The following is a 17,085-nucleotide window of genomic DNA, read 5'->3' on the forward strand; positions in this document are numbered from 1 at the left end:
TCTGAATCGCATTCATCCAATATAATGAGAGAAAAAAAATCACAGATATAGGATAAAACACACTCTCACATACCAGAAGCTGACAGATACAGAATAAAACCAACGCACACATACCAGAAACTGGCAGATACAGAATAAATCCCACTCAGATACTAGAAAATGACAGGTTCAGAATAAAACCCACACTCACATACCAGAAACTGACAGGTACAGAATAAAACCCACATTCACATCACAGAAACTGACCGGTACAGTATGAAACCCACATCCACGTATCTGAACAATAATATGCAAGTAAAACCCACATCCGCCTATTAGAAACTGACAGGGAAACACTCACACACCAGAGACTGACGGAACGAATAGAACAGGTTAGTCACTCTTACTCCAGTGTCAGGCTCACACAATTGTTTATTCAGTAATTCGGATGATAACTAACATGCTCTCAATGTGGTCCATTTAATGGGCCCAAGTTTCCACACGATAAAAAACGGGGGCCCCTCCGAGCTGGGCGCCCATTTTTCGCGCCTAAAACGGTGCCTAAAAAAAAAATCGCGATTCTGGAGCGTTCTGCAGCTCTTTGTCTGCCTGGCGCGGTGCCCAGGGGGGCGGAGCCTACACTCGCGCCGATTTTGTAAGTGGGAGGGGGCGGGTACTATTTCAATTAGTTTTTTCCCTGCCGGCAACGCTGTGTGTTGGAGCGTTCGCGCACGCGCAGTGTGAAAAAAACATTGGCACTCGGCCATTTTTGTAGTTCTTTGTCGCTGTTTAATTTTGAACATTTTTTTAATAAACGCACATTGCCATCAGCAAATCAGCACTTGCAGCCTTCTCACTGCCTCCCCCCCACCCGCGGGAAGAACGGGCGCCGCCTCCTCCCCCCCCCACGGGAAGAACGGGCGCCTCCTCGCCCCCTGCGGGAAGAACGGGCGCCTCCTCCCCCCGCCCCCCCGTGGGAAAGAACGGGCGCCTCCTCTCCCCCCCCCCCCCCCCCCCTCCCGCGGGAAGAACGGGCGCCTCAGGCTGACTGCAGCATTCTCCGTGCCTTCACACAGGTAGGAAGATGGTTTATTTAATCTTTTCTTTGCTTATAAATGTTTATTCAGGTTGGATTTATTTGTATAATATTTGTAGAAGTATAAATAAGGATTTATTGTAGAATTTAATGACTTCCCTTCCCCCCCCACCCCCCACACCTCGTTCTGGACGCCTAATTTGTAACCTGCGCCTGTTTTTTTAATGTGTAGAACAGATTTTTTCAGTTCTACAAAAATCTTCACTTGCTCCATTCTAACTTAGTTTGGCGTACGTTTTCACTGTGGAAACTTTGAAATCAGGCGTCAGTGGCCGGACATGCCCCCTTTTGAAGAAAAAAATTCTGTTCCAAAGTAGAACTGTTCTACCTGACTAGAACTGCAGAAAAAAAAATGTGGAGAATTGCGATTTCTAAGATAGTCCGTTCTCCACCAGTTGCTCCTAAAAATCAGGTGCAAATCATGTGGAAATTTGGGCCCTATGAGTGATAAAAGCAACTTGTGAAACAATCCCATTTTTCCTAATTTAATTTGTGACAAAAAGATGGTCTGAGCATGCGCTAAATACATGCTGCTCCTCCCCTCCCCACACAGTGTTTAAACCAACGGGAAGGGCCCAGGCGAGCTCCCCTCCTTCAGCTCTGTCAGCGGCTGCCGTTTCCTCTGTGCTCGGCTAATGATCGTTGAACACATCAGGGAGTGCAGATATCCCGGGCCCGAGTAAGGGAGCAAACAGAAGCCTCCTTCCAGCAGCTCATCGCATTGGGACTGTGTCCACAGATGGGCTTTGTGTCGGGGTAAGTTCAGCGGCAGTCGGGGGCTGTTTGTAAGGGGCAGAGTGGAGCAGGAACTAGTTGTGGAACATGGAGTGAGTGGTGGAAGGGGGAGGCCATTCTTGGGCTGAGTGTACAGTGTAAGGTAACAGAGAAAGTAAATCACCTCGCTCTTTCAAATCAGTGCTGCTTTCTTCCCCCAAATTAGTAGTGAATGTTCCTGATTCAGTTCCAATCTCACAGTGTCTGTTCTTGGACAGTGAACAGTGGAAACACAGCCTGACTGAGGAGTGTCGCAAAGTGTATCTATTGCAGGCAGCGGGGGAGGAGTGTGAAAGGAGACATTTCAAAAATGGGTTATTTTGTTTCGATGTGTTGAATTCTCCAGAATCCTGTGGCTGGTGATCGAGAGATACATTGTCGCTTGCTCAGATACATCAGCATCTGGTCACTGTGACATTCTGTTAATGACACAGGCCCTCAACTCGGTTTCAATGGACTGAGAACAATTGTTATACAGCCCAGGTACCTGTGGTTATATTCCAGGACGCGATTCAGAGTTTTACAGGTAGTCCCATGGGAGGACTGTGCCAATCGGGTGTTCCCATTCATGGACCAGTGCTGGGTTTGGGTTGTGTCTGGATGCTGATAACTTACTATAGAATCGTCCTACACACCTGGTGTGGGGAATCTGAGTGCCGCTGTAGTTCTTGCATCTCTCTGCAAATTTGCTCCCCCATAATGTTGGAAAGTGTGAGATCATGCACTTTGGCAGGAAAAATCAAAGAGCAAGTTATGATTTAAATGGAGAAAGATTGCAAAGTGCTGCAACAGCGGGACCTGGGGGCACTTGTGCATGAAACACAAAAGGTTAATATGTAGGTACAGCAAGTGATCAGGAAAGCCAATGGAATCTTGGCCTTTATTGCAAAGGGGATGGAGTATAAAAGCAGGGAAGCCTTGCTACAGTTGTACAGAGTATTGGTGAGGCCACACCTAGAATACTGCGTGCAGTTTTGGCTTCCATATTTACAAAAGGATATACTTGCTTTGGAGGCAGTTCAGAGAAGGTTCACAAGGTTGATTCTGGAGAAGAGGGGGTTGACTTATGAGGAAAGGTTGAGTAGGTTGGGCCTCTACTCATTGGAGTTCAGAAGAATGAGAGGTGATCTTATCGAAACATATAAAATTATGAGGGAGCTTGACAAGGTGGATGCAGAGAGGATGTTTCCACTGATAGGGGAGACTAGAACTAGAGGGAATAATCTTAGAATAAGGGGCTGCCCATTTAAACCTGAGATGAGGAGAAATTTCTTCTCAGAGGGTTGTGGATCTGTGGAATTCTCTGCCTCAGAGAGCTGTGGAAGCTGGGGCATTGAATAAATTTAAGACAGAAATAGACAGTTTCTTAAATGTTAAGGGGTTATGGAGAACGGGCAGGGAAGTGGACCCGAGTCCTTGATCAGATCAGCCATGTTTGTATTAAATGGCGGAGCAGGTTCGAGGGGCCCTATGGCCTATTCCTGCTCCTATTTCTTCTGTTTTTATAAACCTTAGAATCATAGAAAAATGACGACACAGAATGGGGCTATCTGTCCCATCGTGTCCGTGCTGGTGTACATCATGTCCCATATTTTTCCCTCTAGTTGGTGGCCTTTACAATACATCTATTGTGTAACCTCTATTATTTCTTAACCATAGCCATATAGATTCTGTCCTTGACCCCTCCAGGACATCCTCTCTCTCCAGCATTGTAACATTCTCCTTAACCAATACTGCCACATCACCTCCTATCTGTCCTTCCCTATCTTTCCTGAACTCCTATATCCAGGAATATTTAATACCCAATCCTGCCCTTTTTGAGCCAGGTCTCTGTTATTGCCATGACATCATATTCCCTGCAGCTCACCAGCCTTGTTTACTATGCTTCATGTGTTTACATACATACACCATAAACCCATCTTAGACCATTCTGTGTTCTCTCTTAGTCTGACCCCACCTAATACCTTACTATTTCTTGCTTTGGTGCTATCCGTCTCTCCCAATCCTTTGTGCCCTTTGTTTTTCCTTTATAATTTTACATTCTGGTGTCCATCCTCCTGCCAACTTAGTTTAAACCCTCCCCAATAGCACTACCAAACCTCCCCGCAGGGATATTGGTGCCGGCTCTGTTGAGGTGCAATCCGTCCGGCCTGTACAGGTCCCACCTCCCACATAAACGGTCCTAATGCCCCAGGAATCTGAAGCATCTCTCCAGCCATGCATTCATCGGCTCTATCCTACTATTTCAATACTCGCTCGCGCATGGCACCGGGAGTAATCTGGAGATTACTACTTTTGAGGTCCTGCTTTTTAATCTCTTTCCTAACTCCCTATAATGCCTGCAGGATCTCATCCAGTTTCTACCTCTGTCGTTGGTACCAACTTGGACCACGACCTCTGGCTGTTCACCCTCCCTCCTCACAATGTTCTGCAACCATTCAGTGACATACTTAACCCTAACACCAGGGAGGCAACATATCATCCTGGAGTCACATCTGTGGCCGCAGAAACACCTGTCTGCTCCCCTGACTATCGAAGTCCCTACCACTATTGCTTTTCCTATCTTCCTCCTTCCTCCCTCCCCCACTGTACAGCTGAGCCACTCGTGGTGACATGGATTTGGCCCTGGCTATATTCCTCGCACTCACCAGTACTCAGAACGGAATACTGGTTGGAGAGCGAGATGCAGTAGTGTTTTATATAGATTTAGCATCAATTCCTGGCTTTGTTAACCTGTCCTGCCACCTCCCAAGAATTTTGCACAGGCTTCCGCAGGTGCTCTCTCTTCTTCCATTCTGTTAACATTGTACCATTTGGAATGTATTGTCTCTCATTCTTCCCACCAAAATGGACCACCTCAGACTTCTCTATATTGAATTTTATCTGCACTCCTTTTACAGGGTTTTAGAAGAGGAGCATTTACCGACTGTAAACTCAAAACAAACATCACGTCAAGATCTGACAGAGTCACACGATTCATCAGGACCTAATTCAATCGGTCCTCGAATCATCTGGCATATTAGCGAGTTCACACTCATGACAGACCTTTTCAATCTGAGTGTGGGAAGACCTTCAAAATCTACAAGTACCCAAAGAGACACCAGCGCCGAGACACTGGGGGAGCCTATTCACCTGCCTGTGTGAGGGACGGGATTCACTCGATCACCGCTGCGATTAACACCAGTGAATTTGCAGTAGGGAGGGACCGTTCACCCGCTCCATTAGTAGGAAGGGATTAATTGCACCATCCGTGCTGCTGAGACACCAGCATGTCCACTCTGATGAGGGTCGGTTGACCTGCTTCGTGTTTTTGAAGCGATTCACTTATTCTTCCACCCTCCTGAGACACCAGTTTATGCACAGTGATGAGAAACCAATTAAATGGTCTGACTTTGGAACGAGATTTAAAAGTTCCCAGGATCTGAAGGGACATCAGCTGGAGAGAATAGGAGAGATTCTGTTCACCTGCTCCGTGTGCGGGAAGGAGTTCATTCAGTCATCCCACCTGCTGAGGCACCAGTGAGTTCATGGGGGGGGACATGCTGGTGAAACATTCTGACTGTGGGAAAAGCTTTAAAAGGTCTCAGGAGCTGAAGCAATTCCAGCTGGAGGGAGCTGGACAGAGACCGTTCACCTGCTCCATGTGTGGGAAGGGATTCAAACAGTCATCCAGCCTGCTGACACACCAGAATGTTCACACTGACGAGAGACCATTTAAATGTTCTGACTGTGTGAAGAGCTTTAAAAGCTTCGGGAACCTGCTGACACACCAGCGTGCTCACACTGGGGAGAGGCCGTTCACCTGCTCCGTGTGTGAGAAGAGATTCAGTCTCTCCTCCACCCTGCTGACACACCAGCGTGCTCACACTGGGGAGAGGCCGTTCACCTGCTCCGTGTGTGAGAAGAGATTCAGTCTCTCCTCCACCCTGCTGACACACCAGCGTGCTCACACTGGGGAAAGGCCGTTCACCTGCTCCGTGTGTGAGAAGAGATTCAGTCTCTCCTCCACCCTGCTGACACACCAGCGTGCTCACACTGGGGAAAGGCCGTTCACCTGCTTCGTGTGTGAGAAGAGATTCACTCGGACATCCCACCTGATGACACACCGGCGAACTCATACTGATAAGAGACCATTTACATGTTCTGACTGTGGGAAGAGCTTTAAAAGCTCTGGGGATCTGAAGGGACACCAGCGAGTTCACACTGATGAGGGGCCGTTCACATGTTCTGTTTGTGGGGAGAGCTTTAAAAGCTCCGGGAATCTGAAAGGACACCAGCTTGTTCACACCGATGAGAGACCTTTTAAATGTTCTGACTGTGGGAAGAGCTTTAAAAGCTTCGGGAATCTGATGGCACACAAGCGTGATCACAGTGGGGACAGACTATTTCACTGCTCCGTGTGTGGGAAGGGATTTACTCGATCCTCGACTCTGCTGACACACCAGCGAGTTCACACTGAGGAGAGGCCGTTCACCTGCTCTGTGTGTGGGAAGAGCTTCACTCAGTCCTCGACTCTGCTGACAGACCAGCGAGTTCACACTGGGGAGAGGCCGTTCATCTGCTCTGTGTGGGAAGTGATTCACTCGGCTGACCCACCTGCGGACACACCAGTGAGTTCACACTGGGAACAGGCCAGTGAAACGTTCGGGCATTGGGAAACAAGTTTAAACGGTCCCAGGAGCTGAAGAGACACCAGCTGGAGAGAGCGGGAAAGAGACTGTTCACCTGCTCTGTGTGTGGGAAAGAATTCCCTCGGTCCTTGACTCTGCTGACACACCAGCGAGTTCACACTGTTCTGTAACACAGGGCCCTGCAGAAAGCTGGGCCCACATGAACATGGAACGGATGAATGTTTTATAAATTCTTGTACTGCTGATAATCTTTCAAACTGTTGTGCTGATAATTCCCTTTATTTGACTTTTCATGCTATTACATAGAATATACAGCACAGAAACAGGCCATTCGGCCCAACCAGTCTATACTGGTGTTTATGCTCCATTCGAACCTCTTTTGACCCTACTTTAATTAACCCGATGAAAATAACTTTGTATAGCTTTGTCCCTTGTGTTTATCTGGCTTCCCCTTAAATGCATCTGTGCTATTCACCTCAACGACTCTTTGTGGTAGTGAGTTCCACATTCTAACCACTCTCTGAGTAAAGAAGTTTCTCCTGGATTTATTAGTGACTATCTTATATTTATGGCACCAGAAATATGTTGAGCTTCTGTTAAGCTGAGCAGTATGTCGTTGTGCTTTACTTGTTCTGATGATATTAAATAAATGAAGTTATCGGAGCTGCAAGATAATTGCAGCTTTGGATTAGCAACCAACAGTATAAACAACTTAGCACTGTGTTCCTTCATGGTAATACTTCACGTTAACAAGTTCTGAAACTATTTATAGGGATGAGAAAACAAGAGACGTAAAACACTTCAAATATCTGACCCATGATTACAAACGCAGAGGTTAATTATCGCCACTAATTTTCACTTTAAAAAAAAAAAAAAGTATGAGCAGGTCCTCTCATTTTAAAACAAAGTTTAAAAAAAAAACAGTTGGAGTGAGTTAAGTATCAAAGCTTTAACTACAGCTAACAAGCTCATTTTTTCTTGTTGAGAAATTAATGGTTTGAGATACACAGGAACAAAGGATGGTTAAAAACATTAGAAAGCAAAATAAATCAGGAAGTAATTGGTGCCACCGAGCTTGGGTTTTTTAAAGCCTGGTTGTAAGAGGAAGCTAATGGTTTGAAGTTGTGGAAAGTAATGAGAGTTAGGTCAGGACACTGTGATAGGAGCATTGATTACAACACAATGATATAACCCAGCTGTGTACAGTCCTCAGTTCAACATAGTCATATCTCCCAGAAACCTTGCTTTTTCCTAGAATATAGGGGGCACAGTTCTGATCCACATTAGTGCCAATATCAAGTAAATAAAAACATTGAGCTACAGATTAGCGTGTTTAAATGTTCAAAGGATTCGATAGGTTAGATATGGAGAAACTATTTTATCATGAAGGGAAATAATCTTAAAATTAGAGCTAGGCCATTTAGGAGGGAAATCAGGAAACACTTTTTCATATAAAAGGCTGTAAAAAAAACTGGAATTATCTCCCCAAAAGGCTGTGAATGCTGGGATAATTGGAGCTTTCAAGACTGAGATCGATAATATTGTTAGTTAATGGTATCCAGGGATATAGAGATAGAGATGGGTCCTGTGGAAGGATCCAGGGATATAGAGATAGAGAGGGGCCCTGTGGAAGGATCCAGGGATATAGAGATAGAGAGGGGCCCTGTGGGAGGATCCAGGGATATAGAGATAGAGAGGGGCCCTGTGGAAGGATCCAGGGATATAGAGATAGAGAGGGGCCCTGTGGAAGGAGGGAGGAAGGAGGACAGTAGGAGTATGTTTGAGATTGTGTGTATGTATTGGCACATGTGGCAGAGCCTGGTCTCCAGTTGTCTTGGATCCCCTTACCACTGGACCAAGACCTTGCTCCGTCCAGTCCGTGTGGTGGCTGGTGTGCAACGGCCAGCTCACATTAAAATAATTCAGGCACAGGCATTTTAAAATGTTTAAACCGTTTAAAATGAGTTCATTGGTCACCTGGGTGCTCATCTTTGGTCTGGAAGCAAGTCATCATCGACCCCGAGGGACTGCTTATGATGATGATTTTCTGAGGAATGAAACATTACTGAGCCCCATGTTATGGGATGAAGTGCTAGACAAGTAAAGGCCCAGTGTCTGGGTGTGAATCTAATAATAACCTCAGGGACCGTATAGGTGCGATAACCAGACGGGCTTGTGGTTATAGTCTGGTCACAGATGGACAAAACTCCCGGAATTAACAGGAGTTCAGGAGACGGTCAATGGATAGGTCCAAACAATCCCATTCCCTGAATTTAAGTCATTGTCAGTTGGAACAGACTCCAGAAGATCGCCTGTGAAGCCACTGTACTTCTATTCTGCAGACTGAGGGAATTATCACAATCTATGTTCTTGTAAGCTTGATTACCTGATGTCCAAAACCCTTGGACCCTGGATCATTCAAGTCAACCTCAGTGTGTGGAAAGGGATTCACTGGGGTATCTCACCTGCTGACACACCAGAATTTCCACATCATGACTGCAGTGGTTCAATTGCATTATTTCCAGTGCTTTTAAACACATCCAGGACTGAACACATTCAGGCAACTGGGGCTTGTTAATGTTAAGAGTCCCCAATAAGTGGGCTGGATTTAAAGATTCTTCCATGTTCTCTCCGTGCTAGTGTGCAGAGAGGAGCTGATGTTACAGAATCAGAGCACAGTAGGATGCCTTTCGGCCCATCATGCTAATGCCAGCTCTCTGAAAGAGCTACGCAATTAGTCCCGCTCCCCTGCTCTTTCCCCACAGCCCCGCAAATTTCTGCTTTCAACTATATATCCAATTTCCTTTTGAAAGTTAATATTGAATCTGCTTCTGCCAACCATTCAGGCAGTGCATTCCAAAACATAAAAACTCAGTGCGTAAAAACTGTCTCTTCATTCCCCCTCTGGATTCTTTTGCCAATTATCTAAAATCTGTGTCTTCTCATTACCAGCCATCCTTCCACTGACAATATTTTCTCCTTGTTTGCTCTTAAAAAAAAAAAGCACCTCTATCACATCTCCACTTAACCGTCTCTGCTCCAAGATACATTGCCATTGTTCTGTGAATTCCTACAGCCTGAGGAATGGGACATGCTATCTTTGTGAGCAACGAGTGTCAGCATCCAGCAATCTCTGGTCAGGGACTGTTTTTTTTAAACTTCCTCATGATCATTGTATAGAAATTTACGGCACGGAAGGAGGCCATTCAGCCCATCATGTCCGTGCCGGCCGACAAGCAGTTATCCAGCCTAATCCCACTTTCCAGCTCTTGGTCCATATTACTGCACTTCAAGTGCACATCCAAGTACTATTTAGAAGTGGAGAGGGTTTCTGCCTCTACCACCCTTTCAGGCAGTGAGTTCCAGACCCCCACCATCCTCTGGGTGAAAACACTTCCCCTCAAAACTCCTCTAAACCTCCTACCGATTACTTTAAATCTATGCCCCCTGGTTGTTGACCCCTCTGCTAAGGGAAATAGGTCCTTCCTATCCACTCTATCTAGGCCCATCATAATTTTATACACCTCAATAAGGTCTCCCCTCAGCCTCCTCTGGTCCAAAGAAAACAACCCCAGCCTATCCAATCTTTCCTCGTAGCTAAAATTCTGCAGTCCAGGCAACATCCTCAGAAATCTCCTCTGTACCCTATCTAGTGCAATCACATCGTTCCTGTAATGTGGTGACCAGAACTGCACACAGTACTCTAGCTGTGGCCTAACTAGTATTTTATACAGTTCAAGTGTAACCTCCCTGGCTCTTGTATGCTACCTTGGCTAATAAAAGCAAGTACCCTGTATGCCTTATCTATCTGTCCTGCTACCTTCAGGGATTTGTGGACATGCCCTCCAAAGTCCCTCTACGCTTCTCAGTGTCCTACCATTTATTATGTATTTCCTTGCCTTGTTAGCCTTCCCCAAATGCATCACCTCACACTTCTCTGGATTGAATTCCATTTGCCACTATTCTGCCCACCTGACCAGTCCATTGATACCTTCCTGCAGTCTACAACGCTCTTTTTCATTATCAACCACACAGCCAATTTTTTGTATCATCTGCAAACTTCTTAATCATACCCCCTACATTCAATTCTAAATCATTGATATATACCACAAAAAGCAAGGTTCCAGTACTGAGCTTTGCGGAACCCCACTGGAAACAGCCTTCCAATCACAAAAACACCCATCAATCATTACCCTATGCTTCCTGCCTCTGAGCCAATTTTGGATCCAACTTGACACTTTGCCCTGGATCTGACGAGCTTTTACTTCCATGACCAGTCAGCCATGTGGGACCTTATCAAAAGCCTTGCTGAAATCTACATAGACTACATCAAATGTACTGCACTCATTGACCCTGTCTCTGTCTCTGTCTTGTGTTTAATTCCAGGAACACTATTCCAGAGTCATTCTGGAATGTAAAAATAAACTCCGGCTTCTATTGTCCATGGCTAACCATCTTCTTAAACCACTCTCCTCAGTCTCCACCCTCTCCTCCGACAATGTGAGAGGAGCTCATGGCCTTCTTTGTCTCAAAGATTGAGACCATCCGTTCAGCCGCCTCTGCCACTTCCCTTCCTCCCCCTAGCCCACTGGGCCAAACTTCCTCTGAACTTCCCTCCTACCCTAGCCCTAAACTCATATCTTTTTCTAGTTTCTCTCCAATTTCCCCTCATGACTTCTCCACGCTCATCTTGTCCATGAGACCCACTTCCTGCTGCCTCGACCCTATTCCCACCAATATGCTGACTACCCAACTTCCTTTTCTGGCTCCCATGTCCGCTGCCATTGTTAATGGTTCTCTCCCCTCACGTACAGTCCCCTTTTCCCTCACATCTGTCATCACCCCGCTCCACAAAAAAACAACCCTTGACTCCTCCATTCTTGCAAACTACCACCCCATCTCCAACCTTCCATTCCTCTCCAAAGATCGTCAACATGTTGTCACCTCCCAAACCATTCCCATCTTTCCCGCAACTCCATGTTTGAATCCATCAAATTAGGTTTCCAACCCTGCCATAGTACTGAAACAGCTCTCATCAAAGTCACAACGGACATTGTTTGTGACTGTGACTAAGGTAAACTATCCCTTCTCATCCTTCTTGACTTGTCTGCAGCCTTTGATACGGTTGACCACTGCATCCTCCTCCAATGCCTCTCCACCATCATCCTGCTGGGTGGGTGTGCACTCGCCTGGTTCCATTCTTATCTAATTGTAGCCAGAGAATCACCTGCAATGGCTTCTCTTCAGAGTCAGGTGACAAGTAGCAGAATGGATAGCTCGCTGGCTTCAAGACAGAAAGCAGAGAGTAGGGGTAAAGGGTAGCTATCCACAGTGGGAGAAGGTGGGCAGTGGTGTTACACAAGGATCAGTGCTGGGACCACATGTTCGCAATTTACATTAACAATTTAGACTTTGGAATCAAAAACACAATTTCTAAATTTGCGGATGACACCAAATTGGGAGCAATAGTCAATACTGGGAATGCCTGCAACAAATTAGAGGAGGACATTAATAAACTTGCAGAATGGGAATATAATTGGTAAATGTAGTTCAACACAGATAACTGTGAGGTATTACATTTTGGTGGGAAGAATAGGGAGGTCACTTATTACTGGAAGGGAGCGAGTCTGGGTGAGGTAGAGGAACAAAGAGATCTCAGAGTACAAATACACCAATCACTAAAAGTTACGACACAGGTTAGCAAGGCCATAAAAAGGCAAACTGAGCACTCGGGTTTATTTCTAGAGGTATAGAGTTGAAATGTAGGGAAGTTATGCTGAACCTGTTTTGAACCTTGGTCAGACCACACTTAGAATACTGTATACAGTTCTGGTCACCATATAAAAAGGATATAGAGGCATTGGAGAGGGTGCAGAAAAGATTTACAAGGATGATACAAGAAATGTGAGGGTATACATATCAGGAAAGGATGAACAGGCTGGGTCTCTTTTCTATTGAAAAAGGCCAAGGAGTGACCTAATAGAGGTCTTTTAAATTATGAAAGGTTTTGATAGAGTGGATAGAGAGAGAATGTTTCTACTACTGGGGAAGAGCATAACTAGAGGCTATCAATATAAGATAGTCAACAAGAAATCCAATAGGGAATTCAGAAGAAACTTCTTTACCCAAAGAGTGGTGAGAATGTGGAACTCACTACCACAGGGAGTGGTTGAAGTGAATAGTATAGATACATTTAAGGAGAGACGAGACAAGCATATGAGGGAGAAGGGAATCGAGGGTTATGCAGATAGATTTAGATGAGGAAAGATGGGAGGATTCTCGAGTGGAGCATTAACGCTGCCGGGTCTAGTGGGGCCAAATGACCTGCTTCTGTGTCGTATATCCGATGTAATCCTATGTAATTCCTGCTCCCGCATCGTTACCTATGGTGTCCCCCAAGGATCTATCCTTGGCCCCCTAATTTTCATTTATATACTGCCCCTTGGTGATATTATCCAAAACCAAAGCAACAGTTTCCATATGTACACTGATGACATCCAGCTCTACCTCACTACCACTTCTCTCAATCCCTCCATGGCCTCTAAATTGGCAGATTGTTTGTCCTGGATGAGCACAAATTTTCTCCAATTAAATATTGGGAAGACCAAAGCCATTGTTTTCGGTCCCCGTCACAAACTCCGTTCCCTAGCCACTGACTCCATCCCTCTCCCTGGCATCTGTCTGAGGCTGAACCACACTGTTCGCAACCTTGGTGCCATACTTATCCCCGAAATGAGCTTCCGACCACATATCCGCAGTCTAACTAGGACTGCCTATTTCCATCTCTGTAACATCGCCCGTCTCCGCCTTCTTCAGCTCATCCGCTGTTGAAACCTACATGCATGCTTTTGGACCTCAGGACTTGACTATTCCAATTCACTCTTGGCTGGCCTCCCACTTTCTACCCAACGTAAACTTGTGGTCATCCAAAACTCGGCTGCCCATGTCCGAACTCGCACCAAGTCCCATTCACCTATCTCCCCTGTGCTCGCTGACCGACATTGGCTCCCGGTTAAACAACACCTTGATTTCAAAATTCTCCTCATTTTCAAATCTCTCCATGGCCTCGCCCCTCCCTATCTTTGTAATCTCCTCCAGCCCCACAACCTCCTGAGATGTCTCTGCTCCTCTAATTCTGCCCTTTTGAGCATCCCTGATTATAATCACTCAACCATTGGTGGCCGTGCCTTCAGCTGCCTGGGCCCTAAGCTCTGGAACTCCCTCCCTAAACTTCTGCTTCTCTACCTCTCTTTCCTGCTTTAAGATGCTTCTTAAAACCTACATCAAATATCCTAATTTCTCCTTGTGTGGCTCAGTGTCAAATTGTTTGTGTTGCAATACTCCTGTAAAATGCCTTGGGACAATTTACTACATTGAAGGCACTATATAAATACAAGTTGTTGTTGTTAAAGGGACAGTGGGATTGTGATACATCTTGATTTCAGTGCAGAGAGGAGGGAGAGCAATTTTGGGCAAAACATAAAGAAAATATAAGATTGAAAATTGTGTATTCTGAAATTCTCTCCTGCACTTACAGTCATTAGTAATGTCAGGGCATTACATGGAGAGGACGTGCAGAAGGGAAGATTGAAGCAAAGATCACGTCAAGATCTGACAGAGTCAGGGCCTGAATATTGTCGGCATCTGGAAGTGGAAAGCAGCAATCTGAGAACGGACAAACCTTACGCGTGATCCCTTTGTGGACACTCCTTCAGCCGACCATCCAGCATGGGGAGACACAAGTGCAGCCGTACTGTGGAGAGACCCCATCAATGTGGGGACTGTGGGACGAGAGTAAACTCTGTGTCTCAGCTAAAAACTCATCAACACAGTTACACCAGAAAATGGCCATTCATCTGCTCCGTGTGTGTGAAGGGATTTAACCACTCGTGGAAACTGCTGAGACACCGGGGAGAGACCGTTCGCCTGCTCTCACTGTGAGAAGAGGTTTACACAGTCTTACAATCTGTTGTCACACGAGTTGGTTCACAGCGAGGAGAGACCTTTTCAATGCTCTGACTGTGAGCAGAGCTTTAAATGGTCCAGCAACCCGATACAGCACCAGCGCTGTCACACTGGCCATTCATCTGCTCAGTGTGTGGGAAACGATTCACTCATTCATCCGCCCTGCTGGTACACCCTGCGAGTTCACACTGCAGAGAGGCCGTTCATCTGCTCAGTGTGTGGGAAGCGATTCACGTGTTCATCCGCCCTGCTGGTACACCAGCGAGTTCACACTGGGGCGAGGCCGTTCACCTGCTCCGTGTGTGGGAAGCGATTCACGTGTTCATCCGCCCTGCTGGTACACCAGCGAGTTCACACTGGGGAGAGGCCGTTCACCTGCTCCGTGTGTGGGAAGCGATTCACTTGTTCATCCACCCTGCTGGTACACCAGCGAATTCACACTGGGGAGAGGCCGTTCACCTGCTCAGTATGTGGGAAGCGATTACTCAGTCATTCAATCTGCTGACACACCAGCAGATTCACACCGGGGAGAGACCGTTCTCCTGCTCCGTGTGTGGGAGGGCATTCACTCATTTATCCTACCTGCATGTGCACCAGCGAGTTCACACTGACGAGAGACCCTATAAATGCCCCGAATGCAAGAGGAGCTTTAAAAGCACTGAGGAACTAAAGATGCATCAACCGGGGAGAGGCCGTTCAGCTGCTCTCACTGCGGGAAGAGGTTTGGGAGGTCAGCGACCCTGGTGAGTTCACAGCGAGGAGGCACCGTTTAAATGTTCCGACAGTGAGAAGAGCTTCAGGAGCTCCAAAGACCGTTGACGAGAGCCCGTTCAAATCCTCTCATTGAGGTAAGACGTGTACACAATCATCCGGCCTTCTGAAACATGAGTGGCTTCACACCGGGGAGAGGCCGTTCCCCTGCGCCCTGAGTGAAAAGTGATTCACCAGTCCATCTGACCTGCTGAGACACCAGCGAGTTCACACTTCACTGCAGTGGTCTGATTCTGCAATTAATCACACTCAGGCCTGACCCATGTTAATTATGGTATTTTAGGGGGTTTGTTGATGCTGATAATAACCCAGAATAATTAGACTGGAGTTTAATATTCTGTATATACGTCTGTTGGAAGATAAATGCTCCTTTTATGCCGGAATTTCGTGCTAAACAATGAGAAAGTGGCTAACACTAGCATCATGGGTAAGCAAAGTTAGCCTGAGGTCGAACATGCAGCCAGTCTCGTGGCCCCACAAGTGCTTTGCTGACACAAAAGCCTCGGAAAAACATGTTTCTGAGCAAAGCGGCCAGAAGAGGAAGATCAGGTGAAGACAGAGACAGAGAGGTGATAGAAGGCACTGGAGAAAGAAAGGAGTGAACAGTCTGCAGCTTTGAGACAGTGGAAATAAGAGAGGGGTCTCTGAAGCAGCTGTGGTTCTACTGCCGTGTTCTCATGTTCACTGACCCGAGTTATACATAGACCCGAGTTATAAACAGGAACAATTATATAAGTGGGTGGGTGGTTAAGGGGAATAAATTTGCGGATGCCACAAAATTGGGGGGGTGGGTGTAGGGAATAGTCAATACTGAGGATGACAGCAACACGCAACACGTTACAAGAAGACTTTAATAAACTTGCAGAATGGACATATAATTGGTAAATGATTTCAATACAGATAAGTGTAAGATTTTGTTAAGAAAAATAAGGAGGTCACATATTGCATGGAAAATATGTATCTAAATGGGGTTGCAAAGCAAAGGGAACTTAAAAAATACAAGTACACAAATCACTAAAAGTAGCGACGCAGGTTGATAAGGCCATAAAAAAGCAAACCAAGCACGAGGGTTTATTTATAGAGGGATAGAATTGAAAAGTAGAGAAGTAATGCTAAACTTGTATCGAACCTTCGTTGGAGCATGCTTGTGTATAATTCTGGTCAGCATATTATAAAAAGGTTTATAGAGGCATAGAGAGGGTGCAACAAAGATTTACAAGGATGATACCAGAAATGTGAGGTTATATTTATCAGTAAAGGATGAACAGGCTGAGTTTCTTTTTTCTTGAAAGGTGATAGCTGAGGGGGGGGTGACCGAATAGAGGTATTTTTAAATTATGAAAGGTTTTGATAGAGTAGATACAGAGAGAATGTTCCCACTTGTGGCAAAGGGCATAACTAGAGGCCATCAATATAAGATAGCCACCAAGAAATCCAATAGAGAATTTAGAAGTAACTTCATTACCCAAAGAATGGTGAAAATGTGGAACTCGCTACCACAGGGAGTGGTTTAAGCAAATAATATAGATGCATTTCAGGGGAGGCTAGACAAGACCATGAGGGAGAAGGGAATAGAGGATTATGCTGATAGTGTCAGATATCGAAGGATGGGAGGAGGTTCGAGTGGAGCATAAATGCCGGCATGGATTGGTTGGGCTGAAGGGCCTGTTTCTGTGCCGTATATTCTATGTAATTAGTTACCCATCATATTGGGAGAACGGAGCCCAGCTCCTTGACTCAGCCGAGGTTCTACCCGGGTCATGAGGGTGTAATCACTGACGGCTTGTGGTAGAGCAGGTGTCGTAGGATTGATGTCTAGCTAAGACTGTGATGCTTGGTTAAATTCGGATGGACTTTGGACAAATAAAG

The 17,085-nt window shown here is 45.9% G+C and overlaps 1 pseudogene; it reads left to right on the forward strand.

The window, feature by feature from the left end:
- Nucleotides 1–15,631, forward strand: part of LOC139274107 (zinc finger protein 271-like) — a 71,933-nt pseudogene extending 56,302 nt beyond the window's left edge.
- The last annotated feature ends 1,454 nt before the right edge of the window (nt 15,632–17,085 follow it).

The sequence above is a fragment of the Pristiophorus japonicus genome, chromosome 9 (genome assembly GCF_044704955.1).
Source record: "Pristiophorus japonicus isolate sPriJap1 chromosome 9, sPriJap1.hap1, whole genome shotgun sequence".
Taxonomy (NCBI): Eukaryota; Metazoa; Chordata; class Chondrichthyes; family Pristiophoridae; genus Pristiophorus; species Pristiophorus japonicus.